We start from the raw sequence: 6,432 nt of genomic DNA, 5'->3' as shown, positions 1-6,432 counted from the left end.
TGCAGGTTAATAAGATTATTAGCAAAAGTCAGCATGGGATTGTAAGGGACAGATCATGTCAAACTAACTTAATTAGTTTCTACGAGGAAGTGAGGGAGAATCTTGATCAGCGAAAAGCCGTGGATGTGGTGTATTTAGATTTTGCAAAAGTCTTTGAAACAGTGCCTCACAGGAGACTGATCATCAAATTAAGGGAACTTGGTCTAGGATATACTATTTGTACATGGATAGGTAATTGGCTGGATAACAGAGTACAACAAGTAATGGTCAACGGGATGTTCTCCAGCTGGGCACCAGTAGTCAGTGGAATACCACAAGGGTCCGTACTTGGCCCGCTACTGATCAATAAATGTATCAACAATCTAGGAATAGTCCTGGAAAGCACAGTGTCAATCTTTGTGGATGATTCTAAGCTGTGTAAGGTAATTAATTCAGATAGCGATGTGGAGTCTCTACAAAATGACTTATTTAAACTTGAAGCCTGGGCGTCTAAATGGGTAATGAGGTTCAATATAGAAAAATGCAAAATTATGCATTTTGGGACAAAAAACACAATATTGTGTTCAATTTTGTAAATGCATTTAAAAACCGATTAGACAAATTTCTAACTATAAAGAGTATCCAGGGTTATAGCATTTAACACAGTGACATTAAACTGAGAGTGGTAATAATCATTGTTGTCAATTGGTACTAAGACATTACATCAGCAGGTACATTATAATATGATCAGCTGATCACAGAATACAGGTTGAACCTGATGGGCATTTTGCCTCTTTTCAACCTCACTAATTATGTAACTATGTAACTATTACCTTATATAGGAGTTTAACCGTATTCAGACGCATAGCAAAAGAAACAACAGTAATAATTATTAGACTCATATGCATCCAACTATTCGTACTAAAAAGGTAGATAGAGACTTAGTGCTGTATTACCCGGCTCAGTAGATTGGGATACAGGGAGACTCGCCCCACATAACCAGATATTAGTGTACGTGATGAGGAAAGCTGCGGGAATGGGGGACATCCTAGTGTTAGGGGATTTTAACTATCCTGATATAAATTGGTTCTTAAATACATTAAAGGATCAATACTTAACTCAATTAGTCGAGGACCCAACTAGAGGTAAAACTATTCTGGACCTAGTTATTACCAATAATGTGGACATTATATCAAACACTAAAGTTGGGGAGACTTTGGGAAACAGTGACCACTATATGATCACATTCGACATCAGTTTCAAGAAACATAGCTATAAGGGAACAACTAAAACATTTAACCTTAGAAAAGCTAATTTCAATATGCTGAGACAGGCACTAAACGAGATTGATTGGGAAGTTTTGTTTCATGATAAAGACACATCGGAAATGTGGGATGCTTTAAAAGGGTTGCTTGATAGCAATATTCACAAATTCATTCCTATGAACAGTAAACGCAGGAGTACTAAAAACAAACCAATATGGCTTAATAAGGAGGTCAAAGAAGCAATGGCTAAAAAGAGGCGTGCTTTCAAAACATTTAAATCTAATGGAGGGGAGGAGTCATTCCAGCATTACAAGGAATGCAAAAAAAATGCAATAAAGTAATAATCGCAGCAAAAGTTGTAAACGAAAAGCAAATCGCTATAGAGTAAAAGCAATACTAAACAGTTTTATAAATACATAAGCAGTAAAAGGTTAAAGAATGAGAATGTAGGCCCGTTAAAAGATGAATTGGGAGCTTTGATAAACGATGATAAAATAAAAGCGGAAATACTGAACAATTTTTTTCCTCAGTATTCACCAGGTGTTATGCACACCAGTGCCTGCAGGAATGTACTGGTGTCTGAACAGAGAGGGATGCAAAACAAATGAACTAACAGACAGACTGGGAAGTATGACATCACATACACAGAAAGTGATAGGGTAACAAAACCAACACAAAGTGAACAGATAAGCCCAGAGGCTAAGAAACTGGGTGTCTCCCTAGTATTACAAATGCTCAGATGGAAAAGGCAAGATGTTGTGTTTTAATACGTAGAGAACCCGAAATGCTGTTGCTAAGGGCAACAGCAAAACCCTAAAGGGTTACCAACGGGTGTGGCAGCAAACTCCTTGGTCAGAGATGGAATAGTAGACACAAGGAGAGTCTCCACAATCCTATTTCTCACTTGCAGGGCACAGGTTCAGCTTCCTGCCACTAAACTGACACATGGACGCCCAGCACAGTGAGAGAGGATTAAGCATGCAGGTCTGAAAGTACAGTCACAAACCTGCTGGGTTCTCAGAATAACAAAAGAACTTTAGCAGGCTAAACGACTGACTCCAGTCTTACTGCTAGGTCTGGATTGGCAGAGTGTAGTACCAAATCTCCAGGCCTATTTGCAGTAAGCAATAACAAATACAAAGCTACACAGTACTGGCTAATTTTCAGGAACTGACTAACCAACAAAGATTCAGCAGCATCTGCTTAATCTGAGAAGAGGCCTTATAAAGCAGGTGCTGGCCACGCCCCACTCAGACCTCACAGACTGTGAGCACAAAAACCAGCACCGGATCCCCTGCCTGTAACCACTGCACAGCAAAAGACCCGAACTGGAGTATCAGCTGCGCTCAGGTTATTCCGCTAGCACTCGTCTCCCGGTTGCCATGACGACGTGGCAGCACAGGGCAGGAGACCCTAACAGTACCCCCCCTCTGACGAGGGGTCAAAGAACCCCTACCACCGGGTTTATCGGGGAACTGCGAGAAGAAAGAGCGTATCAGTCTGGGGGCATGAAGATCACAACTGCGCACCCACGACCGCTCCTCCGGGCCATACCCCTTCCAGTGCACCAAAAATGACAGCCGACCCCGAACCATCTTGGAGTCAAGAATCCTTTCAACAACAAACTCCCTCTGGCCACGTATCAGAAGAGGGGAAGGTCTTCCTCTGGAAGAAGGATTACTAATCGCCCGTTTTAAAAGGGAACAATGAAATGTTTTATTGATACCCAAAGAACGGGGCAGATCTAACTGAAATGCCACTGGATTGATAACCCTGGTGATCTTATAAGGGCCGATGAACCGGGGGCCTAACTTATGAGATGGCTGTCTCAACTTCAAATTCTTGGTAGACAACCAGACGAAGTCTCCTAATTTGAAGCTGCAGGGTCTTTTCCGCTTATCAAAAACCCTTTTGGTCACTAATGACACAGACACAAGGGCTTTCTTCACTTTCCTCCAAATACCTCTAAGGACCGAAACGACAGAGGAACCACCAGGCGTGGAGTCCAGGGGGTCAAAAGAATTGGCCTTAGGATGATGCCCATACACACAAAGGAAAGGAGAGATCCCTGTAGCAGAGTGAGCCGCGTTGTTATAGGCAAACTCCGCCATGGACAGATGAGCAACCCAGTCAGTCTGACACTTGGAGACATAACACCTGAGGAACTGCTCCAAGGACTGGTTCACCCTTTCAGTCTGCCCATTAGACTGCGGATGGTAGCCTGACGACAAGCTGACAGAAATCTGGAGATCGGAACAAAATGCCCTCCAGAATTTGGCCACAAACTGGGATCCGCGGTCAGAGACCACATCAAGTGGCAACCCGTGGAGACGCACAACATGCAGCATAAATAATTCAGACAGGCGTCTGGCCGATGGCAGCCCAACCAGTGGAACGAAGTGCGCCATCTTCGAAAACCTGTCAACGACAACCCAGATGGCTGTCATCCCCGAGGATTTGGGCAAGTCCACCACAAAATCCATTGAAATGTGGGTCCATGGCTTAGATGGAATAGAGAGTGGATGCAATGGGCCAACAGGAACCCCTCTAGGAGTCTTATTTCGGGCACAGATGTCACATGCCCGAACCCACTGATCCACATCCTTAGCCACCGAGGGCCACCACACCGCCCTAGATAGCAACTCCCGAGTTCTGGCAATACCCGGGTGACCTGCCGACTTCTTGGCATGGAATTCCAGGAACACTCGCTGTCTTAACCTAGGAGGCACAAACAAAAGACCTACCGGAAGGTCTGGAGGAGCCTGCTCCTGTGCTCTAAGGACTAATGACAAGAGGTCCTGGGTAATGCCCACTTTAATACATGAGGGGGACACAATGGGCAACGGCTCCTCGGTGGTCTCTTGGATTGGAGCAAAACTCCGCGAGAGCGCATCAGCCTTGATGTTTTTTGACCCAGGGCGATATGTTATCAAAAAATTAAAGCGAGCAAAAAACAAAGCCCATCGTGCCTGCCTGGCATTGAGACGCTTTGCTGACTCTAAATATGCCAAATTCTTATGGTCGGTGAGAATTGAGACCACAAACTTAGCCCCCTCAAGCCAGTGTCTCCACTCCTCGAGTGCATCCTTAATAGCCAACAATTCCCGGTTACCCACGTCATAATTCATCTCGGCAGGCGAAAATTTACGGGAAAAGTAAGCACAGGGATGAAGGCGATTATCAGACACTCCCATCTGAGAGAGCACTGCCCCAATACCCATCTCAGAGGCATCCACCTCCACCACAAACGGACGCTCTGGATCTGGGTGTCGCAGCACTTTGGCCGAGACAAATGCCCTTTTGAGACGGGCAAAAGCCGATTTGGCCTCACGAGACCAGTGAGCAACATCCGCCCCTTTCTTAGTGAGTGCCACCAAGGGCGCCACTATAGACGAAAATCCAGCGATAAATCGTCTATAAAAATTTGCAAAGCCCAGGAAACGCTGAAGCGCCTTCAAACTAGTGGGCTGCACCCAATCCAGGACTGCCTGTACCTTGGAACCCTCCATTTGGAAACCCTCTGGGGAGATAATATATCCTAGAAATGCGATTTGCTGAACTTCAAATTCGCACTTCTCCAGCTTCGCCCCAAGCCGGTGGTCTCTGAGTTTCTGGAGGACTAAGCGTACATGCTTCCGATGTTCCTCCAGGGAATGGGAGAAGATTAGGATGTCATCTAAGTATACGACCAAGAATCTATCCAAATATTCCCTGAGCACATCGTTCATGAAATCCTGGAAGACTGCCGGGGCATTACAGAGCCCAAAAGGCATCACCAAATATTCATAATGCCCTGAGTGAGTATTAAAGGCAGTCTTCCATTCATCCCCCTCTCTTATTCGGATTAGATTGTACGCACCGCGTAAGTCAATCTTAGAAAAAATGGTGGCAGTACGAAGCTGGTCAAACAAGACCGAAATGAGAGGCAGTGGGTATGAGTTTTTAATCGTGATACGGTTCAATTCCCTGAAGTCGATGCAGGGTCGCAATGAACCATCCTTTTTACCCACGAAGAAGAACCCCGACCCAACTGGAGACTGTGAAGGTCTGATAAATCCTTTAGCCAAGTTCTCCTGAATGTACTCTGCCATAGCCTGAGTCTCAGGACGTGACAGGGAGTACAACCTGCTCTTGGGAAGCTTAGCATTCGGCAACAAATTAATGGCACAGTCATAGGGGCGATGGGGAGGTAGTACCTCTGCAACTTTTTTGGAGAACACGTCCGCAAAATCTGCATAACACCCTGGCAATCCTGGCAAACTTAGCTGCGAGAGCCTGACTGGAAGGCTCAAGCAACTCCTGAAACAATCAGTACCCCAACTAAGAATCTCCCCAGAGACCCAGTCAAATTGAGGATTGTGGGCCCTTAACCAGGGTAACCCCAACACCATTGGGGCAAAAGTACAGACAGTCACATAAAAGGACAATTTTTCAGAGTGTGTGGCTCCAATAAACAAAGAAATCTGGCTAGTACAAGAGGTAATTTTACCCTGGGATAATGGTTCCCCGTTTAACCCACAAATTTCAATTTCCGACGCCAAGGGTACTAAGGAAACAGAGTGTTTCAGGGCGAATTGGCGGTCCATAAAAACCCCGTCGGCCCCACTGTCCACAAAGGCCTCAGTCTTGACAGTTTGACCGAGGATCTTCAAGGTTACCGGAATGATAAAAGTCTTCTTGGGAAATTCTGACTTCTGGCCTGACAGGATATTTCCCATCACCCTCAGGCCCTGAAGTTTTCCGGCTTTTCTGGGCATGATACTACCACATGACCCTTATTCCCACAGTACAAACACAACCCCTGCTGTCTCCTCCGCGTCTTCTCACGCGAGGAGAGGCGGGTAGCCCCAATCTGCATAGGCTCCTCGGAAAATTCCTCAGAGTCTGAGGTTCCCTTGGGAAGGCAGGAAACCTCGGTCTCCCTTTCAAGCTTACGCTCTCTCAGCCGTCTATCAACCCGGATGGATAACTGCATAAGCTGATCCAAGCTATCAGGCAAGGGATATTGTACCAGTTGGTCTTTTATCTGGTTAGAAAGACCTCTTCGGTACTGGTGTCTCAGGGCTGGGTCATTCCACTGGGTATCATGGGCCAACCTCCGAAACTCCGTACAGTAAACCTCAACTGGCCTTCGCCCTTGCTTAAGGATCGAAATCTGAGCCTCGGCTGAGGCCGTCTTGTCAGGGTC

Source organism: Pseudophryne corroboree (assembly GCF_028390025.1).
Source record: "Pseudophryne corroboree isolate aPseCor3 chromosome 3 unlocalized genomic scaffold, aPseCor3.hap2 SUPER_3_unloc_29, whole genome shotgun sequence".
NCBI classification, from domain to species: Eukaryota; Metazoa; Chordata; class Amphibia; order Anura; family Myobatrachidae; genus Pseudophryne; species Pseudophryne corroboree.
The sequence above is the reverse complement of the archived record's forward strand: the minus strand, read 5'-3'. Positions refer to the sequence as shown.